The 25,765-nt window shown below is 36.4% G+C and overlaps 1 protein-coding gene across 6 annotated transcripts in view; it reads left to right on the forward strand.

Annotated features, from left to right (window-relative positions):
* The first annotated feature begins 2,965 nt into the window (after positions 1–2,965).
* A1CF (APOBEC1 complementation factor) overlaps positions 2,966–25,765 on the forward strand; it is an 81,884-nt gene continuing 59,084 nt past the window's right edge. For 4 of the 6 annotated variants that reach the window (XM_015147602.3, XM_015147603.3, XM_077945586.1 and 1 more), the window contains exon 1: positions 2,966–3,102. The gene's annotated coding sequence lies outside the window, so the exon portion shown is untranslated. The remainder of the gene's footprint in view (positions 3,103–25,765) is intronic. The other 2 variants (XM_077945588.1, XM_077945589.1) reach the window with 1 other exon arrangement.

The following is a 25,765-nucleotide window of genomic DNA, read 5'->3' on the forward strand; positions in this document are numbered from 1 at the left end:
CTGAATCCCTTAAGATTAGCACAGTATTTTCCAAATACTTAAAATTGTGATCCACAATAAAAAATAAAGTTTACTTCATAACAAATACACACAGATAGATACATAATTAGAAAAGAAGTTTTCTAAATAATATTACCCTTTCCAGATGCAATTCACTTGCTATTTTCTGTTCTATTTTAATATGTTAGATACAACCCACTTTATTGATTTTATAGCCTACTAATAGACTCAAATCTCATTTTAAGTAATCACCTTTCTAATGCAACACTTAGCAGAGAGAAGTGTCTCAGTAATTGTTTGTAGAATAAAGTAATAGAAAATTCATATTTACCAGCCACTATCTAAACTGGGTTTATTTTTACAACGTAAAGGCAAGCCTTGCCATCCTGGGTACAGTTAGCTCTCTTGATTAGACTGATGAGATCAAGGTCATAAATTTGATCTCATTCTGATCGATTGGTTTCTCTGTCCCAGGGCCACAGACTTTCTCTCTAAGTAGCCCTCAGAAGAAGAAAGGCTGATCCATTGTTTTTGTTTTTATTCCTGATCAATGTATTCCTATCCTTGTAACAAAATGGTTTAAAAAACAAAAGCAATAAAAACAGAAAGCAATAACCTAATAATCCATTACTACCGAATTCATTACTACGATTGGCTCTTAGGAGTAATATATGAATTGTCCTACCAAAATCATCAGATTTTGGGTTAATGCAATTATAGTCCTGCCCTGTTGAATGCCAGGATCCATCAAATAAGAAACTGACATATTTTAAATAACTGGTTACAATACTGAATGTTTGTGTTCCTCCTAAAGTTAATATATTGAAACCCTAACTCCCAATGTGATGGTATTTGGAAATAGGTCCTTTTGGAAGTAATTATGGTTGGAGTAGGTCATGAGGCTAGGTCCCTCATGGTAAGATTAATGCCCTTATTTTTAAAAAGGAGAAGACATGAGATCTCTATTTCTGCACGCATGCACCAACAAAGGCCAGGTAAGGACATAACCAAAAAGAGGGTCCTGCTGGTGGCCTGATTTTGGATTTCCAGCCTCCAGAACTATGAGAAACAAGTGTTTGTTGTTGAAGCTACCCATTGTATGGTTTTGTTTCTGTTTTCTTTGTTTTGTTTTTAGATGGAGTCTCGCTCTGTCGCCCAGGCTGGAGTGCAGTGGTGCGATCTCTGCTCACTGCGATCTTCACCTCCCGGGTTCAAGTGATTCCCCTGCCTCCGCCTCCCGAGTAGCTGGGACTACAGGTGTGCACCACCACGCCCAGCTAATTTGTTTGTATTTTAGTAGAGACAGGGTTTTGCCATTTTGGCCAGGATGGTCTCGATCTCCTTACCTCATGATCCACCCGCCTTGGCCTCCCAAAGTGCTGGGATTACAGGTGTGAGCCACCACACCCAGCCTTGTATGATATTTTACTATAGTAACCTGAATGAACTGAGACACTAGTTAATATCATTCTTTTTACCTTTTGGGTTTTGATGTTCTCCTTAGATACCTAGAAATCCTAGCTTTCCTTTCTTTATCTCCACTTATCACCATCTAAGCACCTATCACAAAAAACAGTAAAGGAAACCCTCCCAAAACTGTCCATCTTACAATATCAACAGTTCTTTGTTGCACTAGGCAAACTCAAAGTAAGAATTCCCCACTCAACTGGGAACCATGCAACCCCAGACTGAGCTTTCACTAGGAAACCAACAGGTCTACTTTGTGAGGGAATCCCTTCCCAAGAAGGAAGTAGAGGGATGTGTCCCTCATTCAGCTATCTAGCTGGGTGGGCATAAATGCTTTCTCTAGGTCTAACATCAGGGGAGCAATTCTGGGGTTAAACAATTGTGCCTGGGATGTTTTTGTTAAACCCTGTCATCCATAGCTATGGGAAAATGGTAAATCATTTCATGTTTGAGAACTGAAATAATTTCATGTTTGAGAACTAAAAACTATAAGCAGAACTAACATTTCAACAGTATCTTTCATCTCTTCTCTTACGTATTCATAGATATGCTTAATTGATGGATCTTCCTTTGCATCTATATTATAGAAGGATTGTTTGTTCTGTGCTTTTCTATAGACAAAAATGCTCCCCTAATAGTTGGTTCCTAGAAAATTAAGCTCCTCTTACTAGAACTAAAGGCAAGTAGGGGTATCCTTTAATTCTAGTTTTGGAATGTGTGGTTTCCAAACTCTGAAACCAAAACTTACTCAAAATTAGGAAGGTTTTGGTTCTTCTTCCTTTTTTAATAGTGGGCTTTATTACCCTTAGGGATTTCTTGTATAGACTACAGCTCTTACCAGAGAACTTAGAGTATAGAATTTGTATTTCTGAAAATACCATTTCTCTATTTTTCAAGAAATTCAGTTAGCACTGAGATTTCAGGCAATGAACAATAGCATCAGCTATCATACAACCCCAGTTTGTAGCTGATTATTGTGCTTCTCACAGAGTGGCCCCCTCTTAAAATCTAAATGAGCAGCTTGTATACAAAGAAGTATGCTTTCCCCAACCTGATCTGGCCTAAATCTATCTACTTTGTTATATAAATGCTTCGTGTGTTTTCTGTTCATAAGCCAGCATTTATCAATGTACTTGACCTAAAACTCTATACTTTACTCCATGTAATACAGTGATATAAAAAGTGTAAAACAAAGAAATATTCTCCTAAATTACCTTAGCCATAATATCACTTTGGCATAGTAAAAAACAAAGGAACTAACATAAAGAAAAGCTTAGATACCAAATTGCAGTAAGTTTTACTTTTTAAATATATCGTATAAGTCAATAAAATATCTTCAAAATAATATTTACCCCAATATGTTTACAACATTTATTTTAATTTTGTAAACAAATAGCAAAGATAGTTTTAGTAGATTATATCTGGGCTGTAGTGACCCAATTATCTGGTCAAAGGGCTGCATGGATGCAAGAGACAGGGTGAGTTAAAGTTTAACTCCCAGGAATTGTAAACCAAACCTAAAGCCACTGAACCTTTGGAGTTTGATATGACGATTAGAGCATAACCCGAGTAACACGTTGAATTCGCCATAATCAAGGAAACCTTTTCCGGGTGGGGATCTCTGAAATTACTCAGGTATGATCCATGTGTTTCGCTTTTTTCTATTTCAACTCTGTGGAACTGTGCATTGTGGTATCAGTGGGAATGCAGTAAAAACAGCTTTCACCTTCTTCTATTATCGAGCCTAATTCTAGGAATTATCTAGCTTGTTTTTAGACAAATGAAACAAGCAGAAAACAAAAGAATAGATTGGAATTATTATATAATCTCAAAATGAGACAGCTGCCAGGATTTAATAAATTTCTGTAGACTTACCACGGAGGGTTCAAGAGTGGAGCCAATGTTGTGAGAAGTTTATTTAGCTCTAATCAGACAGCAGGGAGAGTTGTGGTTGAGTGCCTGTCCAGATCCTAGGACCCTGAGAAACAGAAATGTAATTAACAAAAGAAACAGTTTTAATATCACCGGCAGATTTTCAGTTCTGTGTGTGGGTCGTAATTCCTATCATACTTTAGACTTCGTGTATTCGATTATCTCCTGAGCTACTACCACCATAAAAAAGAAAGTCTTGGTAAACTCTTGTGATTTCCCCTGCCATTATCTTGCTAACCAAAGGAATGTTTAAACTATTCACTTCTGATTCCGTCCCAAAAAATATTATGGAAAATGACTGGTTTTCAGTGTGTTATATCTCAATCTTGGAATGGCTAATTATTATATTGTTTCCACAATTTGGGCAACTGTGCTGAGGTGGATGTATTTTCACATTTTTTTCTATACTCCAAAAACATTATTCACAATCAGAATATAATGGTATTTAAAGAAAGAAATCAATCTGGACATTTACCAAAAATATCCCGTTTCTACCAGAAGCCCCCTAAACTCTCTGACTTTTGGTCATGATTACCTATGTAAGTTCCAAGAAGACTGGATTCCAAACTAAACGAGTTTATTTACTATAGGAATTTTCAGATATGTATTGTAATTCTCCAAGACAACGACGAACATAGCATTATTTGCACATTGTGCAGGATTAGTGTTTTGTAGAGCATATTTTGGTAAATGCAGCTCTAGTTATAATTTAGGATCATCAAAAAATGTGTTGGTCTGCTCTGAAACTTTCTTTATAATGTGTGCTATGGAGCATGCAATGGGAGTATAGGTCTGGAAATGACAGTGATATCACTGATTTGTCAAAGCAGTAAGGTTTTGCCCTGCTAAATACAGAGAAAGAGACAAATGACTTATAAGGTTCATACTTTCTGGAATAACATTGACTCTGCCCATTTTAGACAACTCTTAACATTTTACTGTTCCGTTTTACTATTTATCGATTTTAAGGGAAAAAAGAAGACAGCTGGCAAGGAAAAGAAATATTGTTGTGGGCAAACATTATAAAATGACATAATGGATATTAAAATGCTATAAATACTTAGTTCTTATTTTCTACTGCACTAATACCAAGTTGGTTTTATGTCATTTCAAATATCAACATTTCTGACACTATATTCAGTGGATGTTAATGAATGTGGCTCAAAAGAAAAGTGACTCCATTGTCAAGTAAGTTGAGGAAATGGTGTTAGAAAAGTTATAGCAGGTCTTGTTACCACATGAGTGTTTTGAGTAATAATGATAGCAAGTATCTATGAAGTACTATATTATCAGGTCTACTTCTTTTTTTTTGTTTTGTTTTTGTTTGTTTTTTGTTTTTGTTTTTGTTTTTTCTTTTTGTTTTTGTTGTTGTTGTTTTGTTATTATACTTTAAGTTCTAGGGTACATGTGCACAACGTGCAGGTTTGTTACATATGTATACATGTGCCATGTTGGTGTGCTGCACCCATTAACTTGTCATTTACATTAGGTATATCTCCTAATGCTATCCCTCCCCGCTCCCACCTCCCCACAGTAGGATCTGGTGTGTGATGTTCCCCTTCCTGTGTCCAAGTGGGTCTACTTCTAAGTTCTCTCCATGCATTATCTCATGTTATTCTTAGAACAACTCTATGGTGTAGATACTATTATAACAGTTTATAAATGGGAAAATGGAGGCACAGACAAGTTACCTAACAGGTTCAGCTACTCAGTTAGCAAGTGGCAGAGCCAGGCTCCTTTGTCTGGCGGTCTCATCCAGAGCCCAAGCATGTAACCATTATATCACACCCTCAAGCACTGGGGACTCATGACACATGCAAATATTGTCATTTATCACAATTATCTAAGAGAGTAGGCAATGTTTTGCTTCCTGGGCTTAATTTACAACAGAACATCTTCTTTCAGGAATATCTATCAATATCTCTCAAAATTAGTATTTCTCAGAATACAGGAGAAGAAAGAACAAATTGCTTTTATAGCCCATGTCCAGCATTCATAACAATGAGAATCAATTGAAATCATCACAATTGAAACATCTAAAGGACTTTAGAGTCTAGTCTTCTTCCACCAAATAGGACTACGCCTATCTGAGAAACTTTTAAAATTAATTACAGAAAGAACACTAGGCTTTTTGCCTCGACACAGCTAAGTGGAAACGCCTATTGCAAAACTCCCTAGGTTTGTGACCTTGGGCATATTGTTTGACTCCTCTGAATCTCAGATTCCTCAAATGTGAAATGGGGGTAAGATCTGACCCACAGTATTTTGTGAAGGTTAAATTAGATGATAAAGTGAAGGAGAGAAATGTGGTCCCGGGTGCTTAAGAATTCAGCAAAAATCCCACTTCCCTTTTCACTTTCCTATTTGTAATAACCTCCAGAAAAATTTTCTAAAATTGCCCAAGTATACCTATTAGGTCTTGTTTGTCAAAACAATACTAATAAAGTTGAAATCATAAACTGTACATAAAAAATTTTTGATGAATCACAAATAGTAGCAGTATTCCATTTATTCAGAGAAAGTCAGTCGGTAATTTTTTTCAGTATTAAAGCACACACACAGAGTGTATTTTTATTTTAGAGATTATTGCTGAAGAAAACTCTTAGTTATAAAACCCCAACACCTTTTCACCCAAACCCGTGGGACACCCTGACACGGGGCATGCTTATTTCATCATGGAGGCAGTTGATGTTAAAAATCTGTTTCAGTAACTGTCTTTTAAAATATTGTCATCCCTTAGAAAGCTGAGTAGTACTGTGGGTACTATTGCACAATGGTTTTCATTGCCTTATGTGTCTCTAAAATGACTCAATAAGTTCAAACAAGACAGTATTGATCGACAGAGGATAAACACTATTTTATCTTATTCACAGAAACAGTAACCAGGCTCCTGCAAAGTGCAGCTCTCACAATCCAACTGCCCCCAGGAAAAGCATCTGGAAAAGGAGCAGCACCCTTGCGGTGACATTCCATATTAGAAATCTGTATCCCATCTGCTCCTTGGCCTGATCCTGTAAAATCCAGAGAGTTATTAACAAATGTTTGCTGCTGATTCAACCAGGAAAGCTACTTCATTGTTTTATTTCATCAAATCTACTCTGATGAAATAAAACCTAGTTTATCCGTTTTTTGTTGTTGTTGTTTGTTTGAGATGGAATATCATTCTGTTGCCTAGGCTGGAGTGCAGTGGTGCAATCTCAGCTCATCAGAACCTCCGCCTCCTGGGTTCAAGTGATTCTCCTGCCTCAGCCTCCCGAGTAGCTGGGATTACAGGTGCACACCACCATGCCCAACTAATTTTTGTATTTTTAGTAGAGACGAGGTTTCATTATGTTGGCCAGACTGGTCTCGAACTCCTGACCTCGTGATCTACTTGCCTCGGCCTCCCAAAGTGCTGGGATTACAGATGTGAGCCACCACGCGCAGCCTAGGTTATCAGTTTTAATAACCACTTAGAATTTTTAATTTAATAAACTAAAATTTTGTATTGAATATTTTTTATTGATGCAATCCAAAAATTAAAACATGTCCTTTTGTAAAAAAATTATTGTCTTGACTAAAACATGCTGGTATCTTGAGAGCTCTAATTTGATTTCTTTTAAACATATGTAAGCTAAGATATTTTTCCTATATAGATTTATATGTGGAGTTTTATGCATATATGTATTAATCACATGAAGAACATTTTCCAAGTTTGTTTATTCAATAAGAATTGGTCCCTGGTAATATTAAGAGGGAAATATTAATAAGGATGTAAGATAAATCCCTCTGATTTGCACAGTTAGGTGCAATGCTCTGCTCCAGACATAATATGACTGAAGAGAATTAGCTCATGACAATTTAGGCAGACAGAATGTCTAAGTGAGCAGATCGGTTTGTAATTCTATAAAATCTCACTTGCAATGATGTAGTGATGCCTTCCCTTCCTCCAGCAATTAAAAAATAATCATTGCTTTAGGATGCCCAATTGATTTAAAAATCACTAGGTTGAAGTAATAGAACTAACTACAACAATACCTTATTTCTATAGGATATTCTAGTTTATAAAGCTTTTCATATAGTACTTATATAGATTTTTAACGACAAATTTCTTCATAGTTGATGTCAATTCAGTATGCCTAGTTTCTTCAAGGTAACTGTGTCAATGTTCACCATTCCAATTGTACAAATCTGATTAACTGAAAGATGCTCCCACCTAACGTTTATAAGCCCGACTCTGTTTATGTAGCACAATGATGATTAGGTAGTGGGCCTTTAACATCTTCACTGGATATTAATGTGCCTATCAATTAAGAGGTTAGATGAGGACAGGCGCAGTGGCTCATGCCTGTAATTCCAGCACTTTGGGAGGCCGAGGTCGGCAGATCACCTGAGGTCAGGAGTTCAAGACCAGCCCGGCTAATATGGTGAAACCCTGTCTCTAGAAAAATACAAAAATTAGCCAGGCCTGGTGGTGGGTGCCTATAATCCCAGCTACCTGGGAGGCTAAGGCAGGAGAATCGCTTGAACCCGGTAGGCAGAGGTTGCAGTGAACCTAGATCATGCCATTGCACTCCAGCCTGGGCAACAGAGTGAGACTCAATCTCAAACAAAAAAAAAAAAGAAAAGAAAGAAAGAAAGAAAAAGAGGTAAATGAAAACAGTGAAGAGCGGACATATGGGTTCATGTGGAAGGTGAGAGAAGAACCACTCCCATATAGGACCTAGAAGAAAATAGCCCTAAAAAGATGTAATTATAACTCAGTCCAGATGCTGTAACTAACACAGTGAAAGATATAAAGGAACAGAGATTTATAAAATCTCCTACCTGCCTGGCAGGGGACTGGCAAAGCATTGTGTACAAATGAAATTTTTTATTTCTATTGATTTTAGTATTCTTCTATCCACCTCTTCTATTGGGATTCTGCTTAGTGCTTATCTTTCCAGCTGGGGCCTTCAGCATGAACTAAATAGTACTTTAAATTATTAGGTGTAATTAAACCCTAATGCCTCTGACTTTTTGCAATGGAAGTCAGAAATCAAAATCTGGTTCCATAGGGGGAAAATTGTGTTGACACATATAGATGTTCATCTCAGGAATCCTCTTTCTAACCTTCTTTTCTGCAGATCCCTAACAACTCCTTGCCATTCATGTACTTATTACCAACTAATTATAATTGGCACTCTATGATGATGATAACGATGATGTTAATAAAAGCCCTTACATCCTGTTACATCCTGCCACATGCCAGGCACATAGGTTAACTCATTTAATCCTCCATCTCTCTATGGAATGGGTACTATTGCTATGCCATTTTTCCCATAAAGCAACTACGGCTTAGGGACACAGAGAAACTTGCCCCAGGTCACACCACTAGTAAGTGGTGCAGGAGGGGGTCCAGGCAGTCTGGCACAGGCCACCCTGTGAACAAAGGACAAATGGAACACTGGGAAGCATCGAGGCTTAGAACTAGAAGAAAACTTTTGAGATCTTTTATTTGACAGAGAAAAGCAAGTTGGCTTCCCCAAGTTAGGTTTTTGTTAGAATGAAAACCCAAGGGCAGAACCCACACCCTCAGGGGGGCTTTTCCATTGTACCACTTCCCACTGTATAGCATGTCTAATTCAAGCCGATTCTCTATGAAAATTCTGAGAGATGAATTACTAGAACCCCTGTGATTACAGAGGAATACTCCATTCACTCCAAGTCTCACCTTCTTTTCTGTGCCCAGACTCATGGACTGACGTAGCCAGAGACTCAGTTAAAGGAGACCCATTCTGTGACTTGGAGAGACTGACAGGCCCACATCACAGAGGAAATACATGCAGACATAGGCATGGATGTGGTTTAGCTTTTCGTCCCCACCCAAATCTCATCTTGAACTGTAATCCTTAGACCTGTAGGAAAGAACCTGGTGGGAAGTGATAGGATTATGGGGTGGTTTCCCCAGCTGTTTTCATGATAATGAGTGAATTCTCATGAGATCTGGTGGTTTTGTAAGTGTATGACTTCCCTCCTGCACACGCTACTTCTTTCTCCTGCTGTCATGTAAGAAGGCCCAAGCTTGCTACCCCTTTGCCTTCCGCCATAATTGTGAGTTTCCTGAGGCCTCCGCAGCCATGCAGAATTGTGAGTCAATTAAACCTCTTTTCTTGATAAATTACCCAGTCTCAGGTATTCTTTATAGTGATGTGAGAACAGGCTAATACAGGCACCATGACCATAGTGACAGGATAAACCATGGAGACATTACTGAAAATACAAAGTAATTGTCGTAAATGACTTGGTTGCCTTACACTCAAATTCTGTTAGTGTCTGAAGAGGACATAGCACCTCCTACCTGGAGGACATACCGTTTTCCCCATGGAAAAAATAATTGGGCTGCCAGGTCTGTATCTGCTAAGGGAGTCCCATATTTAAACTGACCTAATTTAGAACTTTAAATTGAGACTCAGATGCCCCCAAATAGCAGCTCCACCAACCTGAATAGAGTTATTCATTTAGAATAAGAGTTTGTTTCCACAAGTTTTATTAAAATACAAATTAGTTGGGATGTGGGGTGTGAGCGATAGAGACTAAAATCGCTTAACAGATTAACTAGCCTGGCAAAGCCTTGTGGGAAGCAAGTTTTGATGATGGGGAAGAGAAGATGTCAAGAGCAGATGGTCCAGGGAGGAAGTGTCACCAGTAACTTAGGGGTGATATAAGGGACATGAGTAGCAGCTATTTGTCCGATCTTTAAGAAATAATTAACTTATTAGAGAATTTTGTCAGTAAAGTCATTTGAGTATCACACTTGCAAGATACTAATTCATCCATGTCAAGTTTTCTCATTATTTCACAGATATTAAACAGGTGCATTGACTTGAATTGACATCATGCAGGAAATGCCATTATATGAACCCTTAAGATATTTTAAGAGAAAAACCTATAATGCCTGGAAACTCTTAGTTTTCTCTGACATTTAAAAGCAGCTGTAAAGTTAAATCCTTTCTATAATAATTTAGTAAATCAGAATTGCAAAGCATTTCCTAAAGCCCAAGGATCCAAAGCTCTGACCTGTGGTGTTGGCATAGCAGAGTGAGAGACAAATTACATGTTAAAGCAGAAAGCTCTGGACCTGGAATGCTTGGATACAAATTCTGGCTCCACCACTTGCCACCGTTTAACTCTAGGCAAATTACTGAACTCTGTGACTATTTCCTCTTCTGTAAAGTCAGGGTTGTTTTAATAATTAGATCAGAAATTATAAAGTGCTTAGAGTAATACCAAGCAAGTGTGCATAAACTTCAGCCATTTAGCTATAACTCTCATCATATTTCTGTGTTGATTACAAAATGCTTTACTAGAGGAAAATAGATGAGAAAGAGGCCATGAGGTAAAAATGTAGAGTGCTTTTTAGAGTAGAATGAGCTTAGAAATTAACTCTATCCCCATCACTGGCTTGCAGTGGAAATTTGAAACAGTCTCTCCATAATTTTCTTGTAGTGTTTTTTTTGTCTTTTTTTTTTTTTTTAAGAATCTCAGTCCATCTCCCAGGCTGGAGTGCAGTGGTGCAATCTCGGCTCACTGCAACCTCCGCTTCCCCAGTTCAAGCAATTCTCCTGCCTCAGCCTCCTGAGTAGTTGGGACTACAAGCGTGTGCCATCACGCCTGGCTAATTTTTTGTATTTTTAGTAGAGACAGAGTTTCACTGTGTTAGCCAGAACTCCTGACCTCATGATCCTCCTGCCTGAGCCTCCCAAAGTGCTGGGATTACAGGCATGAGCCACTGCACCTGGCCCTCTTTCAGATTTTTTTCTAAGACAGAGACACTCCCTATCACAGACAGGGTCTTCTAAATTAGTACAGAATGATTTGAAGGAACCTGGGTAATTATCAGAGGAAGCAAAAGAGAAATACAGATCCTCCCATCAGAAAGCAAATCTCTAAGACTTTATCATTTTCATCGTTATGAAAGAAAAGATCAGTACTCAAAGCCACTTATGATGATGCACGTAAATTAGTATAAAATCAGAACAAATACAATATGGCTTTAAAATAGAAACATAAGGCTATCTTTCCTTACAAGTGTCAGATTGCTTCTGTGCCACTGTAACACAGAGCTTTAGATGGATTTTTTTAAGCTTCAATCAGAGATCAAATATATTCCATTAGTCAGTGATTGACAGACTTGGTGAAAATTGAGTTTTCAACTTAAACTTCTCCAAAATGTCTGAGAAAATCAGATGCAGCAACTAAGTTCAGAAGGTCAGAGTCTCAGGCTAAAAAGAGAGGGAGAAACCTAACACTAGAAGAAGAATGAATGAAATAGAGCACACACAGCTCATTAGGTCTCTATAATATACCACGCAAATCATTGGTACCAGGACTATCGAATAATCAACCGCTTTTAAGCTGAAGAATATCTACATTATATGCCATGATTACTGCTTTACCGATTCATAAGACAACTTAAAAATTAAACATGTATACAAAGACATTCTACTTTTCTCATTAGTCCATGCCATTATATAATTTCTAAATTCTGCCAACTCTCTTTCCTAGGGATCTTCTAGAAGTCAGGCATTTTTGGAATAGCTGAGTATCATAACTGACTAAAGACACCACAACAGTCACCTGTAGTAGTCAGATCTTACAGGTACTAGAACAATAACAGCACAAAGACCGAGTTATGTGTATGTATTAGTCAGCATTCTCTGGAAAAAAATGTAATATATGTATATATAGGCAATAAATTTATAAATGCATAAAACATATAAAAATATAAATTTATGTAAATAGGCATATAAATATGTAATACTACACATATAAATACAAATAAAGAGATTTATTCTATGGGATTGGCTCATGCAATTATAGAAGCAGAAGTCCCAAGATTTGCAGTAAGCAAGCTGGAGATTCAGGGGAGCCCATGCATAGTTCCAGCCCAAGTCCAAAGGTTTGAAACCCAGAAAAGTCAATGATATAAGTTCCAGTCCAGAAGCCATCAGGTTACAGATGCAAGAAGAGCCAATATTTCAAGTCCGAAGATCAGGAAAGGCCAATGTCACTGCTCTGTCATGCAGGCCGAGCTCCCTCTTACTCAGCTTTTATGTTTTATTCAGGTCTTCGGTTGACTGGATGAGGCCCACTAACATTGCATCTGCTGTTAAAATTTTTCAAGATCTTTTTGGGGTGAAAAAAACCTATCATTCATCTTTCAATCTTCAGTGTTGACAAGGACAGGACATTTATGAGTATTCCTGTTTCTGAGTTTCTGATAAGCTTGTCCAAGTTGAGCACAGGCTGGAAAATTTATAAGAGTATTGGAGGCAGAGCAGTTACAAAAGGAAAGGGGCATATACAAAGGTCTCTTGTGTGATGTTGTGCTGCAAACACTGACCTTTCAGAGTTTATTCACCCCTGTGTATATATACATATTCATGTCTGCACGTGTGTGCTAGTACCTATATACATCTATACACACACACAATCACATATACCTGAGACCTAATGGAATAGACATGAATTTGGCTTAGCCAGGGAAATTATAGAAAGAATAATGGGAAACAAGGACAAAGGCACCTAGATAAAATAAAAAGCAACTGGCGTGCCTAGGAGACCTGATGGACTTGAGCGTGGAATAGCTCCAGACTTGCATTGAAAGAAAATCAGGAAAGTCAAGTTAGGACCAGGTCATGGCAGGCACTGAATGTCAGGTTAAGGGGCTGAACTGTTTCTTTCTAGTTAGTGATGGGTCCAGTGAAGGATTTAGGGCAGGAGAATACTAGAGGGAATATTTTAGGGAGATTGATCTTCCAGTGGTGTGCAGAACAGATATGCCATGCCTACAGGGTAGTAAGCAGTGACATTTCTTTCACTCTACACTTTAGCCGAGCTCTGGTTAAGTCCAATAATGGAAGATGGGGTGGGAAATAGAGCTAGGAGTGTAGAGGGGGCAACAGGTAAGGATACGTATGTACCGAAAGCAGAAAACAAGTTAAGATCCAGGCTTCATGAGATGCCTATATTGAAAATTGCTCTGGATAAAGAGACTGTTAGGACTTCAGAGTTAGAATTCATAGCAATTCACAGAACTGCTCAGGCTCTTCATTATTCACTTGACTCAACGTTCCTACATCTGCTCCTTTCTCATAAGAGCTTTCCTTGCTCTCTGTCCTTTTTCTACCCCACAGCTTTTGCTTCCTTTCCATACATAGAACCACACAACAAATACTTGTTGTATGCATGCAGTGGTCATATAAATATCTTATTGTCTAGTCCTCAACAAAACTAAGTTGAAACAAATCATTTGAGCCAGAACCTACTAAGAGTCAGATTTTTTAAGGTAGTTCAAGGTTTTTATTTATAAATACTAACAACTAGGAGAACATTTACTCATTCGAAATTATGAAAACATAGACAAAACAATTATTAGAGAAAATTTTGAATTATTCTTTTCTCCTGCTATCTAATTTCTACCTTTCTCATGTAGTCTTTTTCTTTTTAATTAGATTTTTTATGTGAGTATATGGCCCATTTATTTGGCAGGTGGAATAAATTCAATTACTCTCAATTGTTTTGTTTGACCTGTAACATGTATAAGTTAGAGCTTAAGTCAGCTGTTCTAGATGCAACTGCATATTGTTATCACCTGAGAAGCTTTAAAATCTATCATTTCCTGGGCCCCATTCCAAACCAGCTGAATCAGAATCCTTCCGGGGTGGGGAAGATGATGCCTAAGCACAGGTGATTCTACCATGAGTCCAGGCAGGGAGCCTGGTTTTTGTGCACAGCTCCCGTATGTCATAGCTATCGGCACCTGGCTCTGCTCTAGCTGTTCTTAAGTAATCTTTTAATGCCAATTGGGAGTATGTTTTAATAGTGGTACAATATTTTAAGAATAAGGGTTTAAAGCAAGTTATTGCAAGTAACAGTTAAGGGATTTACTCAAACTGGACACAACCTCTGTTGGAGCAGATTACAGTGAAGTTTTGAGGGCACGGGATAAAAAAGAGGAAGGAGAGATTTAATGGAATGAACATTATTTGCTAAAATTTAAGAACGCTTGCAGTTAAATCTCGTGCTATTTTGACAAGATGTGCACAGGTGCATAGGTGAATGCTTCCTCTTCTGGTATTTCCTTGTGTAATTTATAGTTCAAACTAAATCCTAGGGATTTAAAGTGCTTCTCATTGATATTTAAAGGGCATTTTAAACCAGTGGGAAAATGTCTTTCGAAACAGATAAAATGTACCTTTATAAAATCCACTTAATGAGAATATGCTAAAAAGCAAGATGTGTTTCTATTGGATCATAAATTATATAATTTTAAACGAGTTTTTAAATGAAAGTAAATTGTTCCAACTATTTGAAATTACTTTTTCCTCAAACAAAACAAAAAAAATTTCTAGATGTCAGGATTGTTTTACAAAAATGATGATCTGATGATCTGTTGGCCAGATTAATATGCTTAACTTTCCTAAGAGTTAAGGTAACATTATTCCTTTAATGAGCTTGTATATTATTTCTGATTTGATGTAGTTTTTTAAAAATTGGGAAAACATGCCTTTTCTACCCCTTGCATGTTTTAATGCCCTGATTTAATACCGGTGTGTGTGTGTGTATGTGCATATACACAGATATACACATATATACACAAACACATATTAAAATTATAATAAAATAATCATTTGTTCATTATATATTTGCTTGTTCTTTTTCTCTGTTAAACTCTAAGACAGTGGTTCCTATGGTATTTTTTTTCTCTGACATAGTTTTTCTTTTCTCTATAGATATTTTCACTACAGTGCAATTTTTCCAGTATCTTAGGTTTTGCTATCTTAAGTTACTCTACTTAGGACTTAGAATGATTCCAAATAGGGTGGTATATAGATTTTAAACCTTAACAAACAGTAATCAAACATCAGCTAGCCCTATACATCCTTGCAAAAATAACAATTTATTTAGAAATTGTATCAGCATTACTCCTTCACAACATTTAATATCTTGCCTTGCAAGTTCATTATACGTGTCAGATGGATTCAGAAACTTCTTTAGCCATAGATATCACCAAAAGAGCAGGAAAGATAACAAAAAAATTAAAGAATAAAACAGAAAAAGAGATAGAAGAAGGAAAAATGAATTACATGGACATTTGAGAATGGAGAGAGGGAAGACCCTACTCATTCCCTGTGTGTAGCTGTATGTAACACAACTACACAAAGTAGTTGTGTTGGGTGTCTTGAGAAGCACTTGGGGCTGTGATTACCTCCACTACAACCTCATGAGATATTTGGTCTATAGATAATTTCTTCCTCTCTTGCTATCTACAATCCTGAAGAACTAAAAATCAGTGGAAAGAAGAATCAACATCTTAAATAATTTAAATGGCTGGGCACAGTGGCTCACACCTGTAATCCCAGCATTTTGGGAGGCTGAGGCGGGTGGATCACTAGAGGTCAGGAGTTCAAGACCAGCCTGGTCAACACGGCAAAACCCCGTCTCTACTAAAAATACAAAAATTAGCCAAGCATAGTGGCATGCATCTGTAATCCCAGCTACCCAGGAGGCTGAGGCAGGAGAATTTCTTGAACCCAGGAGGAGGAGTTTGCAGTGAGCTGAGATCACCCCACCACACTCCAGCCTGGGTGATAGAGCGAGATTCTGTCTTTAAAAAAAGCAAAAGAATTTAAATATAAGAATAAAAGTAAGCATGAAAGCTGAGCCAGATCTTGCCAAATGATACATCACTTGGTAAACCACGAAGGTGCCACACTTGCCAAGGAGTAATATTTCAATGAGATGTGACTCAGTGCATAGCAGACAGCTGAGTCCATTTGGACCATATCCACAGGGGGTCAATCCTTGATGTGTCCGAGTGAAGCATCAGACAAACCACCCACAACACTCCTCAAAGGAGCTATTACCATAGCTCACTTTAATTCCGGCAAAGAGGCTAAGTTACCATAGTGCTTCAGATGCTCCAGACCATGTGTCCCTATGGAAGAGAATGTGGACCACAGCATCACCCTCATCAGCTCATTACGGTGTCCTGTGTTCTTCACAGCAACACTTTAAGGAAGGCAGGGTAGCTATAATCTCCACACCTCCTGTCTAACTTTTTTTAACATGAGGAAACTGGAAAGAAGTAAAATTAGTAATTAGGAACACAATCTTAGCCTCCAGGCTACTTAAATTCAGATCATCTGTCTGCCACTCATTACCAGTGTAAACTTAAGCACTTTAAGCTCTCTATTCCTTGATTTATTACCCGTATCATAGGAATAATAATAGCTACACCACTGAGCTTTTATGAGGATTAAATGAATTATGTTTAAAATTTTCAGAACATAGCATTTGTGTTCAGTAAATGTTAGCTATGTTTATTATTCTTACTTAAAATATTTTTAAATATTGCCACATAATAGGCAAAAAAATGTTATCTTGGTTTTTTGTTTTAATTTGCCTTTTCCTGATCACTAAAGATTACCATTTTTAAATCATAAGTTTATAAGCTATTCTGATTTCTTTTCTTTAAATTGACTGTTCATTTCCTTTGCTCATTTGTCCATTGATTTGTGTCTATTATTTATTTAAAAGTAATCTGTATATTACAGATAATATTTCTCTATCTACTATATAAATAACAATTATTCTCTTCCAGTCTGTGGGCTTTTAAAATTTCATTTATTTTGCCATTGCAGAAGTTTGTAATATTTTTGTAATCAAATCTGCTAGTCTTTTCATTTATGGTTCTTAATATGCTTGGTTCAGAAGACCTTCTGTACCATGAGATTATAAAAACACGCCTACATTTTCTTCTGGAGGTTACACAATGTTTTTAAAGGTTATTTCTTTATTCTATTTAGAATGCTGGCATGTAATGAGGTGATATGCCCGCTTTATTTTTTTTCTCAAATTGTTTATGATCCCCCTATGAATTTGAAATAGCACCTATTGGTGAATTCCAGTACAAACAAAACTATGGGTCCAGAGTTTTTATTTTACTCCATTCATCTGGTTGTCTACTTCTATGCTTGTTGTAATCTTAACTGTTAATTAGGGTGGTTCCAAATCATTATAAACTGTCAATATATGTTGTGGCATTTATTGCTCATTGTTCCTGCCAGGTGAACTTTGAAATCAATTTGTCAAATTTCAGAATAATTTCATTGGACTTTAAATTAGAATTGCATTTAAGTAATAATTTGGGAAAAACTGATCTTTTTACATCAATAAGGCTTCCATTTATTAAGGCCTTTAGATCTTTCAGTAAAATTTTATAATTTTTATATAGAGTTTAAACATTTCTTATTAAGTTTATTCATATTTTATGTTTTTATTCTATTGTTTAGACCTTATTATACTTCACTTGCTATTTCTGTTAAATACAGAACATTTATTTTATAAGTTTCTTTGTAGTAGTCTTTCATTAGTTTCAATTGTATTATATAGTTGATTTACTTGTTTTTAATGAGAATAAATGATTGTGGTGTTTCATTACTAAGTCTAATGTTTGTTTCATGTTTCTGAGAGACGCTTTTTATCAATTTAAGGATGTTTTGTTCTACTGCTAACTTATGAAGATGTTTTCTTAAACCAATAGTGGGTATTAACTTTCATTAAGTGCCACTTGTAGATTTACTGTGATGATCGCGTGTTTTCTCTTTATCAATGAAATGAATTCAAACTTCCAGAATCCCCAATGTTCAATAAACTTTATATTTTTGTACTGCTCTCATCTTGCTCATTGTATATTATTATTTTGTATGCTTTTTCATATATAGTTCATATCTATACTCCTATATTTGTCTAGTGTTCTACTTTGTAGTAAATTTTTCTCTATCATATATGATGAGCTTGTAGATAATTTCAGAAGTTTTCTATTAGTTTCTACTCTCCAAAAGGCTTTATATAGCAAAGGAATAATTTGCTTCTAAAGTGATTTATAAAACTTGCCTAATAAAACAATCTGGACCTGGTGTTATTTGGGAGGAAAACATTGAATGTTTTCAATGTAGATTATGATTACTAGTTTATTCAAATTTTAAACTTATCCTTGAGATAATTTTAAAAATTCACACTTTTCTAAGGTTTTGTCCACTGTATGTATATTTTTCAAATTATTGGTAAAAGTATTCTCTTTTGTAAAAGTCTATGACTCTTTGGTTATATCCAATTTTTCTCTTGTTTTGAAAATTTATTTACTCCTTTTTACCTTGTCAGGATTGCTAGCTGGATGCTAATTTACTACTACAATCAGCTGTTACATACATTTATCAAGTATACAGATTTGTTTTATTAATTCTACTTTTATCTTTGATTCCTTCTAATTTCTTTTTGTCCATTTCACTCTTATCCTAGCTTCTTTAGTTGAATGCTTATTTTCAGCGTTTATTGTCTTGTAATTAATAATAAACAGACTATAGTTTACAAAAATCTACTGTACATTTCAAAATAGCTAGAGAGAATGATGTGAATGTTTTCAGCATAAAGAAGAGACAAATGTTTAAAGTGATAGATATCCCAATTATACTGTTTTAAGCTTTACAAACAATATAAAAGGATTAAATTATCACATGTACCCTCAAAATATGTACACCTCTTAGGTATTAATTTAAAAAGAAAAGCAAGAATAGAAACTTGACCACATCTTAATGAAAAGCATGACATTTTCATTAACATTCATTTATTAACATAATTTTAACTTTTATATTTTGTATTATGAGCAAGAGCTATATATCATAGAAAGCTAAAAATAGTCAAATAAGCAAGAATGAAGAAAACAAAAATAATTTGTTAATTCAATCACCCAGAGATAACCAATTAGCCTTGTGTAATCAAAGTATTTTTGAATATAAAAATTAATACAAATGAAATCAGACCATACATTCGGTTTTGTAACCTGCCTTTTCCACTTTACTATATTTCACAAATATCTCTCTAAATTATTATATATTCTTCTAGAACATTGATTTGATTAGCTATACTGTATCACTGCTTATCCAAATATTTCTTTATCATTAGATATTTCAGTTGTGCCTACCTTTCATAACAATACTAATATATTCTATGAGAGGTGACAAGCATGAACAATCTTAGGACCTTAACGACTTTTCTACTAGGCAGCAAAAACAAAGATAAATGAAATAACTGGATCCATTATTAAGGCAACATAAAAGAGCTCAAGATAATGCATTTGAAGTTGAATTTTTCTCTGCATTGGAGAAACAGGAGGAGAATAACCAAAGAGAAAATCACAGATCATGGCTAAGATGAGTTAAACAAAGCAGCAAATAAAGAATAAGAATGGAATATTTCTATAGCACCTTCTACATGCCAGGTACTATGTTAGGCACTCTCACATTCATTACTTTATTTATTTCATGCTTAAAAAAATCTTCAAGTTAGGTATCAGTATTCTTATCCTTTTTTAGACTAGAAAACCAGACCTCAGAAAAGTTAAAATCATGGTGGCAGAACTAATTTTTTTTTTAACTTTTTTTTAAGTTCAGGGGTACAAGTGCAGATTTATTACATAGGTAAACTTGTGTCATGGGGGTTTGTTGTGCAGATTATTTCATCACCCAGGTGTTAAGCCTAGTACCCATTAGTTATTTTTCCTGTTCCTCTCCTTTCTCCCACCCTCCATCCTCCAAAAGGCACCAGTGTGTGTTGTCCCCCTCTATGTGTCCATGTGTTCCCATCACTTAGCTCCCACTTATAAGTGAGAACATATGGTATTTGGTTTTCTGTTACCCTCCTCTGCAGCAGGTTCCACAAGTTTAAAGATGCTTACATTTACATTTCAGTTCTGTGACTGTGTAAGTTTGCTACAGATAATGCAGGAACAGAACTGAAATTTCAGTGTAAGCTTGTCCTTCTTTAAAAATGTGGAAACCTACTACAGAAGAAAATTTTTGTCAATACTTATAAGTAAAATTAACATGTCCACTATGAACAACTTTTACATTTCTTTTCTTTCTTTAATTTAAGCCTTGTCTTGGCCCAAATTGACAAGTTCCAAATTAATATATGATTTATTACTAATGCCTTAATAACATAGAGGAGGTTCTGGTTAATATTTTTTTCTAGTATTGTTTTAAAAAACTAAGATGTTGCATATTGGGACTTTGTGTGATGTCTTCATGGCTACATTTGGAAATCTTATGTATACGTATTCTCTATTAATTTTGCTACAGCTCATGATGCATGACCAAAATGCATGCTACCACATGAATTAATTTCCAAAATAGACTTAAGATCAATTGTAAATATTTTTCCAATGTGGATATTAGAGCTTTATATCAAGCAATGCAAAGTAATATTTACTTAGCACCATCAGGCAAATTAGACTTCAGTCATAAATCCTTCACCAACCATTTCAGTACTATCTAGAATTTCTTTCATGTAAAATTCCCAGGAGATACTCAAGGGCTGAAATTCATGCTAAAACCACTTGTACAACTCGCATGTTACAGAAAAGTTATGTCAAGGCACAATTAAACGTTGAGGAAAGACTGGATTCAGTTTGGAGAGGTCCCAGTGGCAAGTGAAGCCATCATGGATTTGAAATGCACATGGAGCACATCACTGTACAGGCCCCAGTGGCTTCTCACTCAATTACAAAAGAACACTTCTCTGCTTACCAAGTCAGAAATAGTCTTTGTCCCCATTCAGTTTTCTTATCCAATTTCTTCTGAAAAATCAAATCAAGATGGTAAACATACTATTAAGAGAATGCCTCTATTTCCTAACTCTAAATTGTTTACCACGGTGCAGATATTAAATTAATATTTGCTGACCATTTTGTTAAAGTCGAGGATAATTACTTTAATTTTTAACCAAGAAACCATCTAACTTTAATTCTGTATTTATCTTTTGTCTCCTTTCTGTTCTTCTCTGCCTGTCATTCACACTGACCATTTCTTTTGTTTGTATAAACTTTTGGGGTGCAAGTGTAATTTTGTTATATGCCTAGATTGCAGAGTGGTTAAGACTTTTAGGGTATCCATCACCCAAATAATCTACATTGTAACCATGAAGGAATCCCTCATCATCCACCACCTTCTCACCTCATGACCTTTCCAGATCTCCATTGTCTATCATTTCACTCTCTACCTCCATGTGTACACATTATGTAACTCCCATTTATGAATGAGAACAGATTTGTTTTTCTGTGCCTGACTTGTTTCACTTAAGAAAATAGCCTCCAGTTCCACCTAGGTTGCTGCAAAAGATAAAATAAAATGAAATAATTTCGTGATTTTTTATGACTGAATAAAATTCTACTATATATTATATATATAATACATTAATACATAATATATATACTATATATATATAATTTTCTTTATCCAATTGTTGATGGATACTTATGTTGATTCCATATCTTTGCCATTATGAATATTACTGCTATAAACATATGAGTGCAGGTATGTTTCTGATATATTGATTTCTTTTCCTTTGGATAGATACCCAGTAGTGCCCAACTACCATTTCTAGTTCTGTTTTTGCCAAGCTATGCTTTCATGACTCTTTAAATGTGTTTTTCTAGTATGTACTCCTCTTACCTTTGTCTTGTATCTTTCCCACTTTACCATTTGAAAGACTTTAAGAAAAAAAAAAAACAGGCCAGGCATGTTGGATCACGCCTGTAATCCCAGCACTCTAGGAGGCCGAGATGGGAAGACTGCTTGAGCCCAGGAGTTCGAGACCAACCTGGGCAACATAGATAGCCCCGTCTGTATTTTCTTTTAAAAAAATTTATACATATATAATAAAATACTCATTTTCCCTCTTTCTCTGTTTCCCTAGCTGCCAACTTAATGGTACACTAGGGCAGTAAGACCTTCTACCATTCTCATAACTTCAGGCAAATCTAGATAACAAATCTCACCCAAAATCCTCGCTTAGTTTTCTTTCCATGACTTGGTTCTTCATGTGGGATCAGTTTTTTAGGTACAAGATAAAAGTGTTTCCTCTTTCTAGCTCAGGGTTATAATCAAAGAGCAGGACATACTATCCAGCTAACAGGTTTAGATTTAGAAAAGTCAGAATGTACTACCCTGCCTGTGTCTCTCTTCCAACTTCCTTCTCATCTGTTTCCCTGCCAACTTCCCTGAAACTGGACCCACTGGCACCTGAGGCCAACAGGGTCAGGAACTGCAGCTCCAACTTTGCCCAATTTCCATTGAGTAGTTGCAGCCAAGTGACAAGGTGAGCTATTCATTCCAACCCCTCTCTGCCTTTCAGGAAGGCAGAAGTCTTGAGCCCCCAATAATTTCTGGATCTTTGTTTTCTTGGTCAAATAGTCACTGATGTTGCAAATATAAAACCAGAAAGAGATAGAAAAGTGTGTACAAATATCAATTTTATATTTTAATCACTCTGCACTCTGAATTTTTTTACTTTTCTTGTCTCTCTCACAAGTATGATGACATATTCATAAACGCGGAGAAACCACAAAGATCAAATTCTTAGATAAAACAAATCCATTCCAGGACAGAACTTTCAGGAAGTAACTGGAAAAAGAGAAATAATAAGTATCAGGACTTTCAATTCAGATTAATTTTACTTCTGATTGACTGCAAGTCACTGTAATTTATAAAATTGCTGATCCAAAGTTTTGCATTTCTTCTATAAGTATCTATTAAGCACTTAGCATAATGTCAAGCTGAGCCTTCTGGGCAAACAAAGATGAAGTACAAGATAGTCCCTGTGCTCGGAAAGCTCACAGTTTAGTGAGAATGTTAGACATGGAAGCCGACAAATACAGTCATGTGTGAAACAATAAAAGGACATACAGGTTTTCTTTGAGAGCACTGAGGAGCTGACACTTAAAGGTTACCTACAGAGGTTGTCAAAGAAAGAGAGCATCACAGAGCAAAGAAGATGTTAATCAAGTCTAGAAGAATCAGTAAGGCCAATGTGGTGAAGTTAGGAGGCATGGGAAGGAAAAGGCATTCCAAGCAGGGAAACTGGAGGTGTAAGAAAGCATGGGAAGGCCCAGTGGCAGGGCATGTGAATGACACTGAAAGGGGAGTCTAGGATCTAGTCCTGAAGGGACAACGTGTCATGCTAAGAACCTGGGACTTTATCCTTCTCACAGTTGGTTTTGAAATTCTGCCTCTTAGATTTAGAGATTGATAATTATAATAATTAAAATGATATAATAGCTACTTTTTATTGGATATTTATTAAATGCCAGAAACCATTTTAAGTGTTTTAAATGTATATTCATTATTTAGCTCCCAATATTAATATTGACTCCTCAAAGAACATTATGATGGATGTATTATTATCCTAATTGTATTAATTTAGTATTAGGAGTAGTATTTTGAGACAGGATCTCATTCTGTCACCCAGGCTGAAGTGCAGTGCAGCTCATTGTAGGCTCAACCTCCCAGGCTCAAGTGATTCACAGCCCAGGTAGCATGACTACAGGTGCATGCCACTACACCTGGCTAATTTTTTGTATTTTTTGTAGAGGTGAGCTTTTGCCAGGTTACCCGGGCTGGTCTGGAACTCCTGGACCTCCCAAAATGCTGGGATTACAGGCATGAGCCACCACATCCGGCCCCCTCCTAATTTTATGTGTAAAGAAACAGGCTCAGATAGCTTCCTCTAGGACGAAAGTGGAAGAAGAAAAGATGGGACCCGCCGGGAGGATTGGCCAGGCTCAGTGGCTCACACCCATAATCCCAGCACTTTCGGAGGCTGAGGCGGGCAGATCACCTGAGGGCAGGAGTTCGAGACCAGCCTGACCAACATGGAGAAACCCCATCTCTACTACAAATACAACATTAGCCAGGCGTGGTGGCGCATGCCTGTAATCCCAGCTTCTCAGGAAGCTGGGGCAGGAGAATTGCTTGAACCCGGGAGGCGGAGGTTGCGGTGAGCCAAAATCATGCCATTGCACTTCAGTCTGGGCAACAAGAGCAAAACTCCATCTCCAAAAAAAAAAAAGAAAGAAAGAAAGAAAGAAAAGAGGTGACCATTTTTACATAGCAGGTTTGGTGGTGAGGATACATTTGAACCAAGTGTTCCATTGCTAATAAAAACATACTGTCTGAGAGGACAAGGAGACACTGATCGCCAGTTAATGGAAGCTGTAAGAACTAGAGGAAGCCCTGGCTTTCAATACTTTGTGTCTTTTCCTTATCCCATTGTTAGAAGGGATATAAAGAAGAAGGGAAAGGGGAGGAAATTATACAAGTAGGAGTTGACATTTCATCAGGCCCTTTCTGGAGTTCTTTTGCTGTTCCTCTACTCTGCTTCTCCTCCAACATGAGCTATTAGCAAACCTAGGGCAATTCTTCACAGGTGTTTTCTCATTTCATCTTCACAACAATATGATGCACAGCCTGCTCATCACTCCAATTCACAAATGAGGAAATTGATGCTTAGAGACAGTATGTGAATATATGATTCTTTCCTGTAATATTGACTGTAGCCTTCCCCTCCATCCAATCTCCATCTTTTTTGACCCTTTCTGCTCTCAGCCATCCTCAACTAGATAACAGTGCTGTGCCACAAACCTGCGGATTTTCTCCACAGAAATTATATAAGTACACTATATTTTACTTAGTCTGTATTGATATATATTGGTTGTACATATTTTGAGGGTACATGTGATATTATGATACCTCTATACAATGTATAATGATCAAATCAGGGTAATTAGAATATCACATCAAACATTTATTTTCTCTTTATGTTTGCAACATTATGAATCTTCTAGTTATTTTAAAATATATAATGAATTATTGTTAACTATAATTTCCCTACTATACTATCAAATATAGAACTTCTGTCTTGCTGTACCTTGTACCCCTTAACCAACTTCTATTCATCTCCTTCTCCCCATTACCTTTCTCAGCCTCTGGTAACCACCTTTATACTTTTAACCTCCATGAGATCCACTTTTTGTATTCTAGTTATTGATCTTATTTATTATCTCTCTCACCCCCTATAAAACTCCATGATATTTTGGGGGATGAGAGGTTTGGTTTTTTTTCTCATCTCCATCTCTATGTCTTGAAAATTCTTAGAAGACAGTAGATATTCAATAAATAATTTCAGAATTAATAGGTGATAAATACTCATGAATGCTTTTCTCTATCTTTCCAAAATCTTAATGCCTGCCCTGTTTGTTTTAAATTCTATTGCTTCAATAAGATAGTTTGAGAACTATCCTTTCATAATTCTGATCTGAAGAACTTACAAGGTGCTAAATTAGAAGATGTATTGCAAAGCCTTTATTTCAAATTGGCCAATATGTTTAATAAAAGTTTGACTTGCTTAAAAGAAATATTTATCTGGGATTCAAGTTCACTCCTTAGAATAGGTCAACACTTTGAGGGGGGTTGTTTTTGCAAAATAAAAATTAAAGGTTAAGTGT

The sequence above is a fragment of the Macaca mulatta genome, chromosome 9 (genome assembly GCF_049350105.2).
Source record: "Macaca mulatta isolate MMU2019108-1 chromosome 9, T2T-MMU8v2.0, whole genome shotgun sequence".
Taxonomy (NCBI): Eukaryota; Metazoa; Chordata; class Mammalia; order Primates; family Cercopithecidae; genus Macaca; species Macaca mulatta.